General features: G+C 38.5%; 1 pseudogene; it reads right to left on the reverse strand.

Annotated features, from left to right (window-relative positions):
• Window positions 1–18,105, reverse strand: part of LOC100345941 (ubiquitin-conjugating enzyme E2 E2 pseudogene) — a 33,630-nt pseudogene extending 15,525 nt beyond the window's left edge.
• Window positions 18,106–21,161: the final 3,056 nt, after the last annotated feature.

Below are 21,161 nucleotides of genomic sequence, written 5' to 3' on the forward strand. Positions count from 1 at the left end.
GTTCTATATATAAAACTGAGTACAAAATTTTAAAGTAAGATTTCAATCCCCAAATATGATTGCTTTCTTTTCCAAAATGAGTCTTTAGATAGAAAGTACAAATCTTTTATTATGGAGAGAATTAATCTATGTCAGAATTCATCACAGGATTATGTAGAAAATTGACATCATTTTTAGATGAACTTAAGAAAAAGACTAAATTGATGTAAAGCATAAGGAAGCCAGAAGAAAATGAAAGTACTCCTAGTAAGAGGCAGAAGAAAAGACAGATGAGAACCAACCAAAGCAAACCTAATGTATCAGTCACTTCTGTCTTGGCATAGGCACATAGGAATGTTGCTCTTTCTGGTTTCCTTGTTACCAGTTAATTGTGAATGAAAGTGATGTATATAATTTGTGGGCTATATCATATAATTCTGATGAAAGAGCTTACAAAATCCTCTCGTTTCTCTATGGCATGTGGACAAATAGCATCTGAAACGATGGCTGCCCCATCTATCTGAAAGAAAGCAATGACTTTTTAAAATCACTGAAATTTTGTTAGCTTGTACTTATTTTTACACCTGAGGTGCTTAAATATAAGCCTATTTTCTAATGTCACTATAACTGTAATAGATAATTTTGTTTACCTTTTTATTGGCTAAAGTTTATGGACCACTTAAATAATGAAAATAGTCTTCTCTAATAAGTCAATGATTGTCATAAGGTATGTGTGTGTGTGAAATGATATCTTTGGGACATTTTATTCTGTAGATAAATCAACCCAAACAAGTGATTTTATAGAAAGTTACTCAACCATTTTAGATCAATGTTTATCTGTAAAACGGATTTACAGTAACAAAATCAAAGGTCTGTTGTGACAATCTAGTGCAGCACTTAGCATAGAATTTAGCACATAAAAATCTCTGTGAAAACACAAGATGATTCGTTTTCTTCATGTAATCAGTCTTCAATTTAAATCTTATGATCTTATTATGTGGTAATCTATATACATTTGGAACAAATCTGTTCACTTTAAACTACTTTCCTGTTTATACCCAAACAGATAAAAGGAAAAAATGTGCATTTGGTACTACTTCACGGAGAGAGACAACGTGATCTAGGTCACAGACACCAATTATTGTCTATTGGGGAGAAAATGTCTGCTCTAGCCCACTAAATGACTTCTATCTCCATCATTTGATGCATGACTGGCATATTGAGGTGGAGAGGCTAAATTTCAACTTCTGTTATGTTATGAGTTTAAGAATTCGTATTTTTTCCTGAAGGGTTGGAATTTAATCAGGATATGCTAAGCTGAGAAAATAAATATACGTCATCATTCACATAAGCTCCTACTGTAAAGAAATTTCTTTAGGTGTTTAAGGCATCTCCCATCGAAAACAAGTACAGAAATTGCTTTAGGTATTTAGGGCATCTTCCTGTTACAGACCCTCTCCTGCTGGACATTAAAGGAGCCAGTTCGAGGGAATGCTAGACTCCTTCCAATTTGTTATCAAAGGGTGAGCTACTTCTAAGCAAAGGCATACTAACTCTGGAAACTGGTTCCTCACCTGCCCAGCCACATACCTAAATAAGATAGTTGTTTGCTTGCTGAAATTGCCTGTGATTTACTGAATCCTGTATTATAAAACTATCCTACCTTGAGGCCAGCACTGTGGCACAGCAGGTTGAAGCCCTGGCCTGCAGTTCCAGCATCCCAAATAGGCGCTGGTTTGAGTCCCAGCTGCTCCACTTCTGATCTAGCTCTCTGCTATGGCCTGGAAAACAGTGGAAGATGGCCCAAGTCCTTGGGACCCTGCAACCACATGGGAGACCCAGAAGAAGCTCCTGGCTCCTGGCTTTCCATCAGCTCAGCTCTGGCCATTGCAGTCATTTGGGGAGTGAACCAGTGTATGGAAATCCTTTCTCTTTACCTCTGTCTCTCTCTCTGTAATTCTTTCAAATAAATAAAATAAATCTTTAAAAAAATTCTATCCTACCTTGCAGTTGTGATTTGTTAGTCCCTGGGGGCCTAAGATAACAGTGTGCACCTTGAAATTGACCTGAAACTGCTTTGATACTACCTCTAACTGTCTTGCTAAATTTTGGGTATAAAAGTAGGGGAAGACAGAGGATCCGGGCTTGACTCTTCAGACAGGAGTCTAGTCAAACCTGCATGTGTAAATAAGCTGTGTGCTTTTCCTCCCAAAGCCTCAAGTACTGTTTGGTTTTATTGGTCTTTTGTTCACAACATTCTATCAAGTACAATGTCTAGAATCCATAGCATTGGAAAAAAACAATAAATGTAATGGACCCATTATCTGGAGTGAGGTATTCAATAATGACTTAGTATCAGATCATAGGAAAGGTGGTGGCAGTTTCCACGTGCTGTTGAATGAATGATAATATAAGGAGCACTTTGGACATTTTTCTTGCAAAATGTGCCTTAAGGATTAGACATCTTACTACTCGACTTTTTACCAAAGAATTTGGGTTATTTGGATATTTTACCTGGTCTTGAACTTTATATAACCTCAAAGATGAAACACATTAACTACCCTTATATTTTAACTGCATCAACCAACCAGTTATTATGTATTGCTACAAATGAATTTCAGACCTTCAGAAACAAAACCGGAGGGAGAAAACAGAGACTGACTGGGAGATTTAGCTAGGTTCTATGCAGGACAATCAGACTGCTGAATATTCCCAATCAGCAGTAGAGAGGAGGTACATCCTGAGAGGAGGAATAGAGAATAGAGAAGCAAACAGCACTAAGCAAAAGGGCCAAATACACAAATTAAGCTGAAAGGGATTCTGTTTTGCATGCTCTGTCATTACAAAGCTAAGTCTTGGGTCAGAGACCAAGTTTAGGGCTCATTTTCTCCAAAATAGTAGGTTTAGAGCTGCAAGTACTTACTGCTGAATGATACTAAAGGCAGCATGTTCCTCCCAAATAGTCTTTTTTTTTTTCTTTTTGACAGGCAGAGTGGACAGTGAGAGAGAGAGACAGAGAGAAAGGTCTTCCTTTGCCGTTGGTTCACCCTCCAATGGCCGCCACGGCCAGTGCGCTGCAACCGGCGCACTGCGCTGATCTGATGGCAGGAGCCAGGTGCTTCTCCTGGTCTCCCATGGGGTGCAGGGCCCAAGTACTTTGGGCCATCCTCCACTGCACTCCTGGGCCACAGCAGAGAGCTGTCCTGGAAGAGGGGCAACCAGGACAGAATCCGGCGCCCCGACCGGGACTAGAACCCAGTGTGCCGGCACCGCAAGGTGGAGGATTAGCTTAGTGAGCCGCAGCGCCGGCCTCCAAATAGTCTTATTGTATATCAGGCACGCTAATTGGTTTAGTGTTTTTCTGTAATAGTCTCTAGTCCACTCCACACTATTTCACAATTTATTGTTTTGATTGAGTTTTTTTATTCACCACTCTTCTAGAACTTGTTTTTAATAATAAAAAAAAGAGACAAAATATTTTTTCTAACATGAATGGCATAAAATCCTTTCATTTAGCTACTTTTCTTTCTTGCTTGCTTCCTACAAAGATTTCAGAGGTGAGTACATAGGATCAAACAAGGATGAAAACAATATTTTTACTCAAACTGAGTTTTTAACTTTATGCTAAGGGCTAAGTGGTAGATTTTATTATTCAATAATTTATTTATTGTTAGAATAAAGGCTGTCTCCTTACAGGGAATACTTTGTCCTTTCCAGTTTTTAATTTTTGAAGATCTCAGAAAACAATTCCAATTATTTCTTAGTCTTTCTCTTCTGAACTGCCCACTTTCCATAGATGCTCTTCTAAGTGTTTCTTTCACTTCCACTTCCCTGCGTGGTTCCAGTTTGCTAGTTGGCCTCAAAGCCTTTATTATGACAAGGTTGACACAGTTGGGGCATGGAACACTGCAAACATCACCACTGGCTTTGGAGGTTTGCTTTTCTCTATTTTACCCCTCCTCCTTTTACATTGCATACTTCAGAGAAAAATGACTCATTTGACTTGCTATTGCACTAAATTTTTGTCATTGGAGGCAGGGTAAAATATCACCATAGAAACACTATTTCACATGATTATAGACTCTGGGAAAATTTTATTGCTAGTTCTCAGGATGATTTTCCTACTTGAGCCCCAAAGGTGGGCTTCTGCCAAATTTTCCAGGTCTAGCAGGAGTTATCTGAACCTCAGATAAATACCATTATTGTTGCTACTACACATTGCTTAGAAATATATTTCTGAAGACAATACTTAAAATATATCTCTTTAAACACTGAAAAAATGGACTTATTGTGTTCTGCAAGTTTTGAACTTGCCATTTGCCTCAGTGTCATGAACACTGATAAACAGCTATTTTTAGGTGCTTCTCCAAAGCAGAGCTACCTGTCATCTCTGCACACACTTATCAGCTAGTGCTTTAAAGGACTGTGGTAAGCATTAAAGCAGTAATGGAGAGTAGACAAACTTTTTTTTCTTGCTCTCACTAGATATGCCTAAACAAAGTCTGGACATTATGTATTGGACATCTACAAGAAGATTCTGAACAGTATAGAAAACAAGGTCATCAGTTAGTGATCTTTGTTACCGTGGGAGGAGTATAAAGGTGAATTCTCTGAATTTTCTTTTTGCCTTCTATATCTCAGATTTGTAGTTAAAGAACAGCAAACAAAATGCCAATGTTCTAGACAAAAAAAGCTCCAATAAAACCTGCTTTCTCTAGCCAAAATACCAGGAAAGGAGAAATGTAGAAAGACAGAAATCACTTAGATAATAATTAATCTATTTCAAATATCATAGAAAAACTGGAGCTTCACGCCTTCCCATGGAAGCTGGATGGGAAACCTAGACTTCTACTTTTGCAAAGTTGTAATGAAATGAACCAATATTCATGCATACTTAGTATCACAGAAGGCTAAGTAGATTGCTCAGACTTTCACCTGTCAAGTGGAAAAAGTTTCCATCTCCTTAATATTAGGGTCAGCTATCACTATCTGTTAGCAATGAAGAATCCTTCCCACTTCTCTCTGGGTCATGTCAGAAGATATGTAAGGGGAAAGTCAGAATTTTCACTATTGTCCAGATGACAATTTATTGTCCAATGCAGTGTCAATGCAACACACGTTGGGAAACAGAGCACCTACCTCCTCACAACAGCAATGAGGAATCCCCCCTTTTCAGTTATTAACAGAATCTTACTGGGGAAACTGGAATTCTACCTGCAAGTAATAAGGCATTTTTCCCTGCTGCAACAGTGTCAGAAAAGACTAGTTAAAACAGAAATTTAAAATGGTGTGCAGACTCTCATAATACACAAAATGCTCAGATTTCAATTGAAAATAGCTTGTTATATCAAGGAGCAGGAAGATCTCCAGCTGAATAAAAATATATCAATAATGCCAGCATCATTGGATGGCAGATATTGCTAGAATTATCTAATAAAGATTTTAAAAACATTATAAAACTACTTCAATGAATAATTATAAACACACTGGACACAAAAAGTAGAAAGTTTCAGCAAGGAAAAAGAAGTTTTGGCAAAGAAAGAGAACATATAATAATTATCAAATAGAAATTTTAGAACTGAAAAAACATCAGCTAAACTAAAAAGTATTGTTATTAGGCTCAACAGCGGAGGATCAATAAAATGGAAGTTAGAATAGTAGAAAGTACTTAACCTGAATAATAGAGAAAAAAGACTAACAGAAAAAAAAAGAACAGACTTTATATGACCTGTAGGAGTACTAGAAGCATAATATTAATACCACTAGAGTTCTAAAAAGACAGGAGAAAAATGGGGACCCAAAAGCACTAGAAGAAATAACAGAAGATAACTTAAAAAATTTGCAAGATACATAAAGCTACAGAGTCTAGAAGCTGAGTAAACTTCATGGAGGATAAACTGAAAGAAACTTATGCCAAAACATATTATAATTAAACTTCTTAAAAAAGCAATCTTAAAGGAAAACAAAGAAAAAGAAAAATTTAGTTAGAGAAGAAAAACAATTCTAAGGATTTTGGATTTTTCATCAGACATTGTGAGGCAAAAAGGTTTGGCATAATTGAATTCAGGTGCTGAAAAGGAAAGATGTCAGCCCAGGATCTCACACCAAACAAAATATCTTACAGAAATGAATGGGAAATCAAGACACTCTCAGATGAAGGAAAAATACGAGGATGTGTCATAAGCAGACCACCCTGAGAGAATGATAAAGGAATGTGCATAAGCAGAAATGTGAGAATGTAAGAAGGAGCTTTGAAACACTGGGAATGGTAAGATGAGTAAGAAAGTAGGTGTCTTCCCCCGGAGCTAGAAGACGATTTCAGGCTCTCCTGCCTTTGCACATACCACTGCCTACACTGTGCCCACTGTTTGGAGCACACTCCCATCCCATTCTACAGGGCTGGCTCCAAATCCTTCAGCAATGGTCTGGTATTGCTGTCCTCTAGGAAACTTCCTCTGACCCTTCCTATAAACTTCAAAATGACCAGTCTCTCTATTTATACAGATAAATTGATCACACTCCCATCACATTTCACTGAAACTGACCTTCCACCTCACAGTTAATAGTATGTAAAAGGCAAACAATGAATGAATATTATTACAAGTAACCATTAGAATTATAGTGTAAAAAGTGATTTCACCTTTTATGGGTCCCCTCAACCCAACTCAAACTTAAGGGCTATTTGTGTTATTCGTATACGAGTGTCAAACTGGAGGGCAATGTAGTCCAAGTGAGGAGTTTTCTTACCTCCTGGGCTTATAATATAATTTAGTAAAGAGATACAGTCCATCGTGAAGTAAAAGAAGTTGAGGGCTTGAGAACACTTAAGGGTACCTGGATGCAGTGAAAAAGATAAACCAAGAGCAAAGGAAAGGAAAAACACAATGAGAAAGAATCTCCAAGATGTAATAAATGCTCAATTAGTTGTGATTTCATGATGGCTGCTGTGGAGAAAGTACATTTTCTTTATTTTATTTTTTATTAAGATTTATTCGTATCATTTTTTAACATTTTTTTCCCAGAGAAACCTTTTGTTTAATGGATACAAACTTCATGCATTTCTTAAGTACAACTTTAGGAATATAGTGATTCTTCCTACCACGCCCACCCTCCTACTCCCACTCCCACCCTTTTTCTTCCTCCCTCTTATTCTCAGTCTTATTTTATACTAAGATCTATTTTCAATTAATTTTATACACATAAGGTTAACTCTGTAGTAAGTAAAGAGTTCAACAATTTGTATTATAAAAGAAAAAAGTAAAAGAAAAAAAGAAGAAACTTTTTCAACAATTAAAACAAGGGCTGTTCAAAGTCATTGCATCTCAAAGTTAATTTCATTTCTTTGTTTTTTTTTTTTTGATAAATTTAATTAACTTTAAGAAAGCAACCAAGAGTTATACATCTTTTGTGAGCACTTAGACATAACTGTAGCTTATGAGATATGAGTATCCTTACCTAATGCATTAAGAGCAAGCAAGTCTTTGGGTATAAGTTTTGTCATTAATTAAAGAAGCACCTAAGTAAAAAAGCATTGGAGTTGGACACTTTGCACTAACTAAAATTTATGAGACATAAGTATATTCTTTACTTAATAAACTAAAATTTAATAAATCTTTGAAAGCATGTTTTATTGCTAACTCTCCGAATACAACTCTCTGAGGGCAGAGATCCTATATGGGAAGTTAGTGCACAGTGACTTCTGTTGTTCATTGGACAATTAACCCTCTTATGTTTGACCTCAGTGATCATCCAGGGCTCTTGACATGAGCTGCCTAGGCTGTGGAAGCCTTTTGAAACCACAAACTCCTTCAGTATTTAGACAAGGCCAGCAGTAAAGTGGAAGTTTTCTCCTCCCTTCAGAGAAAAGAACATCCTTCTTTGATGACCACTTCTTTCCACTGGGGTCTCACACATAGAGATCCTTCATGCAGGACACTTTTTTGCCACAGTGTCTTGGCTTTCCATGCCTAAAATGCTCTTGTGGTCTTTTCAACCAGACCAGAATGCCTTAAAGGCTGTTTCTAACTCAGAGTGCTGCTTAAAGTGATTGTCATTCTATGAGTCTGCTGGGTGGACTGCTTCCCATGTTGGAGCCCTTGTTCCTTTTTAATTCTATCTATTATTATTACTAAACACTTCATCCTATTTATATGATTACTTTGATAATCCTATCTATATGATCATTTTAACACTAAATCCTATTCATATGATCACTTTGACACTTAAAATGCTGTTTTTTACTCCCAGAGTAAGAGGATTTGAGGTCTCATGGCAAGTTTTTAATCAGTACCCTTAGAAATGAGTCTGAAGGAATGTATACAGAATTATACACCTTTACAGTTACAAACTTCATACACTTCCTAATTACAACTTTAGGAACATATTGATTCTTCCCACTGTGCCTGCCCTCCCACCTCTCTTCCTTCTCCCTCTCTTATTCCCACTATTATTTTTTACTAGGATCTATTTTCAGTTAACTTTATACACATATGAATAACTCTATATTAAGAAAAGAATTCATAAAATAGTAAGAGAGGAAAAAAGAAAAAAACAGCTATTTCTCTTCAGTTGAGATAAGGGCTGTTCAGAGTCTTTGCTTCTCAAAGTGTCAATTTCATTTCTACAGGTTGTATTTTAGGTGCTCTATAAGTTATCACAGGTCAGGGAGAACATGTGGTTATCCCTTTGAGACTGTCTTGTTTCACTAAGTATGATGTTTTCCAGACTCATCCATTTTGTTGCAAATGAACTGATTTTTTTTTAAACATTGTGTAGTACTCTGTGGTGTACATATCCCATAATTCCTTTATCTAATCTTTGGTTGACAGGAATTTGGGCTGGTTCCATGTAGTAGCTATTGTGAACTGAGCTTCAATAAACATGGGAATGCAGATATTCCTTTCAAATGCTGATTTCATGGGGCCTACTTTGCTCACTTGGTTAATCCTCCACCTGTGGTGCCAACATTCCGTATGGGTGCTGGGTTCTAGTCCCGGGTGCGCCTCTTCCAGTCCTGCTCTCTGCTGTGGCCCAGGAGGGCAGTGGCAGATGGCCCAAGTGCTTGGGCCTCTGCACCCATGTGAGAGACCAGGAAGAAGCACTTGTCTCCTGGCTTTGGATCAGCGCAGCGCCTGCTGTGGTGGCCATTTGGGGGGGGTGTGAACCAACGAAAGGAAGACCTTTTTCTCTGTCTCTCTCTCTCTCTCTCTCACGTCTGTAACTCTACCTGTCAAATAAATAAATAAAATCTTAAAAAAATGCTAATTTCATTTCTCTTGTGTAAATTCCCAGGAGTGGGATGGCTGGGTGATACAATAGGTCTATATTCAGATTTCTGAGGTATCACCATAAAGGATGAATAACCAGAATAAAAAGAGATCATGAAACTCAACAGCAACAAAATAAGCAACCAGTTAAGAAAGTACATTTTTAGCAGTAGGAAAGGTCAGCTAAAAAGTCATGGCCAGTTTACATTCATATGCACGTGTATATCTCATTGTCATGTTGGCTTGGGAAAATGGCAAAGATGTTGCCAGTCTATCTAAAGAAGTACTAAACTTTGAAGTTTTTAGATCATTTGTTCACACTGAGTTACAATTTAGGAATTATTGCTATTGGTTGCTTTGTCTTCCTATTTTTAAATTTAGGGTAGAGAATAATCTTCTATTGTAATTGACACAAGCAAAATGTTGTTAAAGTATTTGTATTATAGAAACCCAGTATGAACCATCCATAGAAATTGCTTTCAAGTACAATTAGGGGGAATATAGAATATGGATGCTTTTGGGGCCAGCATTGTGACATGACAGGTTGAACAGCAGCTTGTGACACCAGCATCCCAAATGGGCACAGGTTCTAGTCCCAGCTGTTCTAGCTCTGATCCAGGTCCATGCTAATGTGTCTCAGAAACAAGAGAAAACGGCTGAAATAGTTGTGTCTCTTGAAGATGCAGATGAAGTTCTAGGTCCTGGCTAAGGCCTGACCCAGCCCTGGCCATTAGTGCCGTTTGAGGAGTGAATCAGGTGATGGATGATCTCTCTCTGTAGCTCTACCTTTCAAATAAACAAATAATTAAAAAATAGATGCTTTTTTCTTTTTCTTATGCTAATCAGGATTCAGACATTTTTTTCCAATGCTCAAAAGTTCAGTGCTTAAATCATGGGTTAATTATGTTTTCCTGTTTGTTTCTTAAAGTTTTCTTATTAATATTTTATAGTCCTCCTGGCAGAAAACTAATTTCCCCTTTCTGGTTTAGAACATCTCTGTAATTTAAAAAAAATTAAATATGAATGTTGACTATAATAGAAATTAAAAGTGTTATCTCAAAAAATAAAACATTGAAAAATGAAAATTGAGAAAATAAACAGGGATTAAAATACAATGGCACATGGGGACATCTAAGCAATTGGAAACATTAGCCATTGTATAGCCTTAATTAGTTGGCATATGAAAGAAAGTGATAACACTCCAAAAACAAGTATAGAGGTAACTTATTTGCCTCTTTGGGATGCATATTGTTTTGCTAATGGAAAGTGAAAGAGGAGGCATTGGGTGAAAAGCTGAACTATGTTTATAAGAATGATTTTCTTAATATACTGCTAATATATGTAGCTCTGTATGTCCTCTTGCTTTTGTAAAATGATATTCATAACTTTGAAACAGTATCTTTTGCTTATTTCATTTCTAATGTTAAATGAAATACTTATTGAGTCTTTATGATGTGACCAACCCTGATGAAAATTCAAAGATTAATCAATGAGACTCCTTACCACCTAAGAATTGAAATTTCCTTAAAGAGACAAACCATAGACATTGAATGGTTGATGCAATTGTAGCTCTATTGCAGATGCATGTAGGGAAGATCTCTGTGCCAAGACAGCCACATCTTACTGGGGGTAACATAAAAAACTTATAGGAAAGGTGGTTGTCTATTGCAACGTCTTTACTTTTAACTTTTTTTTTAAACTTTAAGTAATACAAGTTTCATGTAATTAATATTTGCAGATTTAGGAACATAGTGATACTTCCCATCCTACTCTCCTTCCCACCCAGGCTCCAACCCTTCTTCCTCCTCCTTCTTTCAGTCCCACTCTTACTTTTAACAAAGACCTATTTTTAGCTTACTTAATGATCATAAAGTTAACCCTACACTAAGTAAGAGTTCAACAAATACTATAAAGAAAAAAACACTGTTTATCAACTGAAGCAATAAAGGCTGTAAACCATCATCAAATCTCAAAATGTCCATTTCACTCCAATACATTACATTTTAGGTACTCTATTAGTTACCTCAGATCAGGGGAAACATACAATTTGGAGAAAGAAAGGGACACCCAAATACAAGAAGCACATAGAACTCCTAATAGACATGAACAGAAAAGATTTTTACCCCAACACATTGTAATCAAAATTTTCACTGAGCCGGCGCCGTGGCTCAATAGGCTAATCCTCCACCTTGTGGCGCTGGCACACCGGGTTCTAGTCCCGGTCGGGGCGCCGGATTCTGTCCCGGTTGCCCCTCTTCCAGGCCAGCTCTCTGCTATGGCCAGGGAGTGCAGTGGAGGATGGCCCAGGTGCTTGGGCCCTGCACCCCATGGGAGACCAGGAAAAGCACCTGGATCCTGGCTCCTGCCATCGGATCAGCGCGGTGCGCCGGCTGCAGCGGCGGCCATTGGAGGGTGAACCAACAGCAAAGGAAGACCTTTCTCTCTGTCTCTCTCTCTCACTGTCCACTCTGCCTGTCAAAAAAAAAATTTTCACAGTAAAACGTAAAGAAAAGATTCTAACATGTGCACTAGAGAAATGGCAGATTACTTTCAGAGGATCTCCAATTAGACTCAGAGCTGACTTCTTATCAGAAACCCTACAGGCTAGAAGAGAATAATGAAACATAGTCTAAGAGAAAAAAAACTGTCAGCCAGAATACTGTACCTTGCAAAGCTCTCATTTATGAATGAGGGTGAAATAAAGACCTTCCATAAGAAACAGAAATTGAAATAATTTGTCAACACTCGTCCAGCCTTATAAAAGATGCTTAAGGGTGTGCTGCACACAGAAGCATAGAAAGATAGCCATCTCATTAGTTTTAATTTAAGTGGATTTCCCTAATCAGTCATTTGTTCACTTCTAAACTCCACAAGAATTTATAGGGTACCTAGTATGATCTGGACTAGGACCTGGTTATTCAGAGATGATTAGAATTCAGTCCATGTCTGCAAGGAGGTTTTAGTCAAATTGAGCAGACAGATACATCATCACTGCAGTTCACGACAATCTGAGTTATGTAGGAGCACAGAGAAGACAATTAGTGCAGTTTTGGTGGTAGCAGGGACATTTTAGGGAAAGATTGAACTCAAGTTGGAAAAAAGTTCCAGTATAACCAGGTGCAGAATGATGAAAGGGGTATTTCAGGCAAAGATAAAAAAAAATTATATGCAAAGTCCTACAGCAAAGAGGGAACAGAGGAAATTTGGGGGAGTGTACAGAATTATTCACATGTAATGGAAAGAGAATGATAAATAAGTGAGGCTGGAAATACTAGCAGAAATCTCTCTTTATTTTAAGGACAAAAAGTAGTAAACGTGACTGCTATTTTCCTGATTAAAATGCTTCCATGGCTTCCTGTTGCCTATGCTCCACTAAAATGCTTTAAGGGAAGCGTGGGGTGTGGCCGGTGTGTTTTTGTGTGTATGTGAGGGTTTGTGGAGACTAATGTGATCTGAGTTTAGGAGGCCATTCTACCTCAGGAGGTTGCTGAGGGAACGGGCATATTTGAAGATTGTTTGAAACCAGATTTACTTTTCATTTTTTTCTCCTTAAAGAAATGGTATTGTCTTTTCTAAAGACTTTAAAGGTCAAAGTGGATTGTGAGAAAAAGGATAATGTATCTGCATGGGTGATCTCAGTGTCTGACAGCTGGGACTTAGCAATGTTTATGGAATGAGTGAATGAATGAATAAACAGAAATACAAAGTATTCAGTACATCCTATGCCCACATTAGATGGAGCTTCATTTTTCCTTTTCTTGTTTGCTGACACCCTTTTCATCTCCTCTTCTTTCTATACTCAGTTCCCCTGGCAACTTTAATAATCTGTTTTCTCATTAGGAACCTTTTAAATTAAGAGAATTTTCCAAAATCAGTGTTTTCCCTTATGAGATGAGATGAAGTGTAGCTAGAAATGGTTAACTTTTTTCTGTCTTTTTCTTTCTTTTTTGCTAGATCATAGTGATAGGAAACAAAAACGTAGTAAAGCTGCAACACCAAGGGCAGAACAAAGAAGAAGAAAGAAAGAAAATATTTCAATCATTGCACAACAGATTTAAAACAACTATGAAAATATAGACAACATTGATCAAACTAAATATTTTTCTCTTTAAACAAAAAGACAAGAAAATAGGAAATGTTCTCCATGTTATAACCGGACAAAATTGCATAGCAGGGAATTAAGCCGAAGCTTGTCCTGCTATCCTGCGATCATATGGGCGGGAACTGAGAGACAGTGACAGGGAGTGAGGAATGAGAAGGGCACATGCCCTTCAATATTGCCCCCGGCTCTTGATTGGATTCTAGTTCTCCTGGACATTCCATTCCATTCCACTGACACTCGTGGTTAGGTGCTCCAAGGACCATGAGGTGCCAACATCTACTTACAAGTATCATCATTACACAGATGTTCCAACTACTCTGTCCCAATAGTCAGACCAGGTACTTGGAGATTGTTATTGTCTTGGAACCAATCCAGTGGCAGTGATTCTGAGTCCAACCCAGTCCAGAACTACTGGGTTCATTTCCTAAACCTGGGAGCTCTAATTTCAAATTATTCCTATGTTTTCATTAGCCCTATTGCTGAGCATTTGGTCGAGCTTACATCTCTCTCCAGGGGATTATGAGAGCTTGGAACCTGATTGTACCTTTAGATAATGCACAATTTTGTTTTGGAACAAAAGTTTTATCTGATCATATTTCTTGTAGGTATGACTTAATAAGTGGTTATCTGTGAATGGTAACTGTGAGAAAATCTGCTCGAATCAGAAATAATCATAAAAAGAGTGAATGCTCCAGTTCTTAAGGTCTGATAAAGAGTTACTGGCTAATATCAGCCTTTGAAAAATGTCATTATGCTTTGGGAGAAGGAAAAAGACTGGATATTTGTATATTCAGCATCATTCCAATAATGGGTACTATAAGTAGAACAACTTCAACCTGATTCTCTTTGTGATACCAAAATTTGTACCTCAGGACCAGTAAGGAGAATTAAATATAGTTTATAAAATCCATCTTGAAAAAGTATAGTGGAAGGAAAGCAGGTCTGTTCAGTTCTACAAACTCTAATCCTCTATTGGGCCAGGCATTACATTTACAAAGACCAAACAGACATTGTCTCTGACATGTAGGAAACAACAATCCAGATCATGAAATGTATAAGCAAATAACTTCAGACCCATTATCTAGACTTATGTAATTCTCTGTGACGTTTTCCCAGGACTGCCAGCTGGAATTTTAAAACTTGTAAATGGTCCTGATTTCTACTAGACCACAGATAGGGGAATAATTAACTGTGCTTAAGCAGTGTAGAAGCAGGGTCAGATCAGAGAAAATTATAGAGGCCAGTAACATTAAACTTTTCTTTGAAGGATAAATTGTAGTTCAGCATATTGCATGTTCAGTGAAAATAGGCTATTTTGCTCACCTTTGTATCTCTAAACATTATCTGGCATATAAGGGAAAAGATAATAGCTTTCCAAGCAAAAGAAACACATTATCGGAAGGAAGAGGAGATGAGAGTGACTCGTATATTGTTAAGGTAAAACCACCTGTTGCAACAAATAAAACCCAAAGATTCGTTGACTAAGTAAGTCAGAAGTTTATTTCTCATAATGAAAATGCCGATGTGGATGCTTCTGATTGGCTGGTTGCTTTCCTCTAATTCAGGACCTGGGCTGCTTAAATCCAAAGGAAATATTGTCATTTAGAGGGTCAGAGCTGATGGATGAGGAAAACAAGATGGAGAAAGTGTACCTGCTTGTCTAGCATAACCATTGCATTTCCTTGAGCACAAATGAGTGATGTACAGCACTCACCCTCCAGAGGTGATGATTGGTGGTGTTTATCTAGAAGCAAAGACAACTGGGAAGTGAAAATCTCGGTTTGGCAATCAGTTTTTTCAGAGACCACTCGGTGCTGTGGAAGCACTGAATAAACTGCTGGCAGCCAGCTTTTTCTTCTATAAGAGTAATGAGTTTATCAGGCAGGAAGAGAGAATATGGGGCAAAGGGATATGAAGTAGAGTGGGAAGGCAAGTAGCCTGGGGCCAGATTGTGTTCCTATGCAAGTGCTTACACGTGTACACCTGAAACATTCCAGAGGCAATGTAAATTACTGTATCAGTAGGAAGCTTAAGGTGTAGAGACGAAACTAAAAATAACAGACTTTTCATGTGCCTTTTTGTTGAAGGTCCAAGTTCTCAATGTTTCTGAATTCCTAACAACATATTTCCACTTCTCTTAAAACATTTTTTAAGTGACAGGGACTTCAGATATGACCCTCGAATTCAAACATTGATCCACTTCTGCTTCAGCCGGAGCCCAGCCCATTTTGAAATCCTCTTCATTATGTCATAAGCGTCTCTCTCTTAGTTGAAAAGAAAGTCAGAATTTACATTTATTGTTGTCAAGGATACAAGTTAAAACTCCTCAGTTACACAACTTTTTTTCCCAGTGGTCGAAAATTGGATAGGGCTAAAACATTTCAGTTGACATAAATAGATGTTCCCCAGCTGTGAGGTTGTATTCTGCAGAGTTATAACTATAGGCTGCTGGTGCCCCAGGACATATACTTACCACGGTTGGCATACAAACTGCATTTGAAACTCAAATCTCTTCAAACACTATCTTGACACAAGCTCTTTAAGAATTCAGGATTTTTTTTTAAGCAGCTCATGCTCTTTTCCTTCTAAATCTTTCTAGAGCTTTAAGGATTTGATTAAAGATTTAATTAACTTTTGATCTAGCTGTTCTACATTTTCAACAGACTTGGTGGTTGGCTCTCTGATAGATGTTTATAAAAATCTAAATAAAAATTATTTACTGGTTTATCATTTTCTAATTTGTATCCACTCTGATCTTCATTTACTTTACCAGATACATCCTGATTGTGAAGAGCTTGCTTTACAAAGACGTGGTCAGTTTTTATTACTATAATAAAATACCAGAGATAGGCTTACTTTATAAAGGAAAGAGGTTTATTCCATGCACAGTTTTGGATACTGAAACTGCAACTAGCACAATCCAGGTTCTTAGAAAAGGCCCTTTGCTGAGTCACCTCATGGCAGATGCAATGGCAGGAGCACATGTGGGAGCAAGAGGTCACTTTTGAAATAATAACAGCGAGAGATTGGAACGCTCCACATCCACTTGCAGTCTCTCAGTTGACCTAAGGACTTCCCTCTTGGCCCCAACCCTCATGCACCATCAGACTGAGGATCCAGACCCAAACACATATGACTTCAGAAGGGAAAACAACATCAAAACCATAGTACATGATGATAAAGTGGCCCGATAGGGGAATCATGGGATACAGATTGGAGGCATCTCCTGGTATTTCTCTCTGCTTCAATTCACTTCCTCCACTATACTTCCTCACAAGTGTGTAAGTATATAAAGGTAGCAGTGGTAAGAGTCCTGCCACAATCAGAATTTTGTCAAAGTCGCATTCTGGACAACCTGATTCCCACACAACAGAGGATAATGTGCTAGGGATGCAGTCTGTTTCTCAGATTGTTGAATGAGTTAGTGTAGCTATCCATGTCTCCAGTTCTTCTCCCTGCTCCTCCCTTAAACCTACTTACTACTCATCTCAACTCTAGACTGTCTGCTCCAGCAGGAGAAATAACCATCAAAAACCTGGTGATGATCATTTCAATTGCTTGTCACTCTCTTTTGCTCTCTCCTCACTCAGCCAATGTCCTTACCAAGCAATTTTCTGAGAACCAGGCTCTTAGGAGAGAGCCTCTTCCTGGTCCGTGTTTCAAGCACTGTCTTTCCTGTCTTGGAGAAACAACAATCCCTCCTGCAGGGTGTTAATTGCCTTTCATTTTTCCTCCTTCAGGACCTTGTGTATCAGCAATATCTTTTCTGTCTTACAACATTATAATTGTAACCTGTTTTTCACACATATATAAACATTCAAGTTTTTTGTATCTTTTTTTTTTTTTTGGTGAGAAAGTGCGTACTATTACAGATCCAACATTGTTAGCACTGAAAACAGAAGTTCTCATCCATGTTGTCGTGGGAAAAATAATCCCAAACTTTTCAAGTTAACAGAAATCAAAAAGGGAATAGAACAAGAAGAAAAGAGAGATAAGTAGAGAGAGAAAAAGAGAAAAGGAGAGAGTGGGAGGAGGGGAAGGAGGAAGAGGAATGGATGACATACCGTCACAAAGCAGTTTAAAATTTAATAAAAACAAGAAAATAAGAACCAAGGTCTGGAGGGGCGGGCAGGGCTGTTGATGCACTTGGAGAATGGGCTTGCACAGTCTGGAGGGGTCCTGTCTGGCCATCCGGTTGTGCTTTGCTCTGTGGGTCATGTGTTGTGTGTCAATGCTGCTCACCAGAGGGTCGGCAGGGTTGCAGTCAGTGAGTAGCAAGCAGATGGAGAGGAGGACTTTAGAAATGGTCAGGGCTGGACTCCCATTGGCCTTCAGGATGTCCAGGCAGATCACGCCCTGGCTGTTAATGTTACAGTGATAGATTCTTGTTCGGAATGTAGCCTTAGGGAGTTTAAACAGATAGTCTGGTGAAAAGGTTATGTCAAAAAAGAACCCCCCTCCTTCAAAGACAGATCCTGGAGGTCCCAATATAGTTGACCTCCATTCATAAATGTTGTCTCCTTTGGGTCCAGCACTACAGTTGGGAGGAGGCTCCAATGTAATTTCTGCAAGCTCCTTCTGAATTCTTTTAGCACCAGTCGATAATTTAGCAGCTGTCTTGCTGGATATTTTTCCCTTTGTTTTGGACTGAACTTGCTCTCGTTCTGGTTCTTGCTGAAAACTTTCAAGTTCGTCTCCATCAGAACTTCCTCCACCAGTGCTTGGACTGTTATCAACTCTTTGTCTCTCTGTGGACATTTTAGATCCATCCAGGCTGCCGCTGCCTGTAGCCATTCCAGCTCTGGCTTCCAAGCCTGCTGCCCACAGCCACCACTGTGGCCACCTGAGTCCTGAAAAATGAAGCCACCACATCTTCAGGAGGCGCTGTGCCGCTGCCTTCAGCCAGCCGTTTGCCTATACCATTTTCTTCTTAGCACTTCCACTTCATCTCCTCCTAGGTCTTCTTTCTCTTCCATTTCCTCTTTATTTTTTCTGTTTCTAAACTTTTCAATGTTTGCTTTTCTCACCGTCCCTGCCTTCAACCCAAACTCCACCTTCTTAAGTCATTGGTTCTCTTTCTAAACTCTAGACTCCTTTTACTGTCTTTTCCTTCTTCTGCCTCTTAATATAAATATCCCTAGAGGATTTGCCCAAAGCTTTCACTTCTAGAGATATTTCCATCTTTAGTAATAACTTTTATTTCTTGAGCTTCAATGATCACTCCTACTCAGATGTACTGGTTAGGAAGATATTCTCTCCCTATTATTTCATCTAGCCATATTATAATAAAAGTGCTGCAATGCAATAACTCCATGGGAAGTATAGTATGATTGAAGACATGCTTCTTTAAAAACCTAGAGAAAAAGTTAGTGTTCTGGTTGTGTTTCTGAGCCTTATTGTCATATGAAAATACAACGATTGAACAAAATGGTATCTAAAGTTTCTTTCTTCTCACAAAGTTGGTAATTCGTTTTGAATTTTAAAAAGTGCTTGATTTTTCCAGGGTCTTAACGTCTCTGGCCAACTGGAAAAGTTTAAGGGTATTCTATAACATTTCTGCATAAATAATATTTTAGGGGCCGGCGCTATGGCGCAGTGGGTTAACACCCTGGCCTGAAGCACCAGCATCCCATATGGGTGCTGGTTCGTGACCTGGCTGTTCCACTTCCTATCCAACTCTCTGCTATTGCCTGGGAAAGCAGTGGAAGATGGCCCAAGTCTGGGCCCTTGTGCCCACATGGGAGACCCGGAGGAGGCTCCTGTCTCCTGGCTTCAGATCGGTGCAGCTCCGGCCATTGCGGCCAATCGGGGAGTGAACCATCAGATGGAAGACCTCTTTCTCTATCTCTCTGCCTCTCCTTCTCTCTTTGTGTAACTCTGACTTTCAAAATAAATAAAATATTTAAAAAAATATTTTAGGAAATTAACAGCTTGCTATTATCTGTAATTAATTTGGAGAGGTGAGGATGAAAGAAGTTCCCATTTCTAGCTAGAAAAGAATTCATGTGTCACTGCCTACATTGCAGATATAAGAGATGGAGCTACCTTTACAAAGATTATACAGTTATTGGTTGAAATGCTGGTTAAGGTTTCTTGCATCTCACAAAAAAATGTGGATTAAATATACAACTTGCTCTTGGCTCCATATTCCTGCTAATGCAGATCCTGGGAGGGAGAGGTTATGGCTTGATTGATTACTCTCCTGCCCACCATGTGGGAAACCTTGAGTTCCCAGTTCTTTCCTGGGCTCAGCTGAGTCCAGGCCATTGTGGGAATTTGGGGAATGAACCAGTGAATGGGAGCTCTTTCTGTCTATATCTGTCTGTCTCACTTTATCTGTCTCTCCAATAAGTAAAAGATAAAAAGTTATTATGATTTAAAAAAATCAATTTTATGTGGGTTGGAAAATGGTCATAAAGTCTGGTCTAACTTCACTTCCTTAGAAGGAAATTATTACATTTCATCAATTACAGGTCACTGAAAAATACACTTTTTGCTGGGTGCTAAAATCTTCAATCAAAAGTATTGCACAATCTGACAACTGTTAAGAATAAACTCCTTTTCTTTTTTAATAGAGTATATCAGAACTTTTAAAAATATGGCTGACCCAAGACCACTTCTCATGTCACCTTCACTCTTGCCCATAGCAAAGTTATGTGCTGAATTTCAAAAAGGTAACACTCTATCTTTACTCAAATTGGCTTCCTGGATCTGTGCTACTGGTCAGCATTCAAAGCCTCTTGCATGTCTTGGTGTTCCCAAACAGTGTGATGTCAATTATCTAAGACTTTACAAGGTCTACTAGAAGTCAAATTTATACAAAAGGATGATGAAACTAAATTTATTCTACTATCTCAAATGATTTATATATTTTTTAAAGATTTATTTATTTAAAAGTCAGAGTTACACAGAGAGAGGGGAGGCAGAGAGAGAGAGATAGATGTCTCCCATCTGATAATTCACTCCCCCATTAGCTACAATGGCCAGAGCTGTGCTGATCCGAAGCCAGGAGCCAGGAGTGTCTTCTGAGTCTCCTATGCAGGTACAGGGCCAAAGGACTTGGACCATCCTCTACTGCTTTTCCAGGCCACAGCAGAGCACTGGATCGGAAGTGGAGCAGCAGGATCTCGAACCGGCGCCCATATGGCATGCTGGCACTTTAGGCCAGGGCGTTAACGTGCTGTGCCACAGCACCAGCCCCAAATGATTTATATTTTTAAAAAGCTAAAACTTCTCATATGGAATCTATTCAATCTCATTTTGAACAAGATGTCTATTAAGTTATATTCTGTAATATAAGAGAATAGAACTATACAAATACTACTAGCCAGTAAATTTAGATTTTTCCTTTCTTGAATTTTGCAATCAGTCTTTCATTATTTGAAAGACACTTGATAGATAATTTAAAACAGTATATCATAAAAAATTAAAATTGTCCTTAGATCTCCTCATTAATATACACTTCTTATGTAGGAAAGACCTTTCAAACCCTGCTTGATACCCCTTTTCCCTCAGTTCTGCTATGGGCATCTTTCTTTCCTATGCTCTTTTCTCCATGGTGCATCATACTGTGGAGTCCTTCTGCCCATATCAATTCATACTGCTCCTGAGTGTGGTGGGGCGGGGGGAGGATTCCAGGAAGGAGACTCTAATGGCTGGAACTTTTAATAGTGAAGTTAAAAGGCTTTACAAACCTTTCTGGCTGTTCCTCAATCAGCATTAGTGTGTCTGGTCCATCTTCCATCATAATTCACTAGGAGTGTGGCCCCTGTCCAGAGCCTCACCTTCCTCCAGTGCTCTGACTCTTCATGCCA

This window comes from Oryctolagus cuniculus, chromosome 5, assembly GCF_964237555.1.
Source record: "Oryctolagus cuniculus chromosome 5, mOryCun1.1, whole genome shotgun sequence".
Taxonomy (NCBI): domain Eukaryota; kingdom Metazoa; phylum Chordata; class Mammalia; order Lagomorpha; family Leporidae; genus Oryctolagus; species Oryctolagus cuniculus.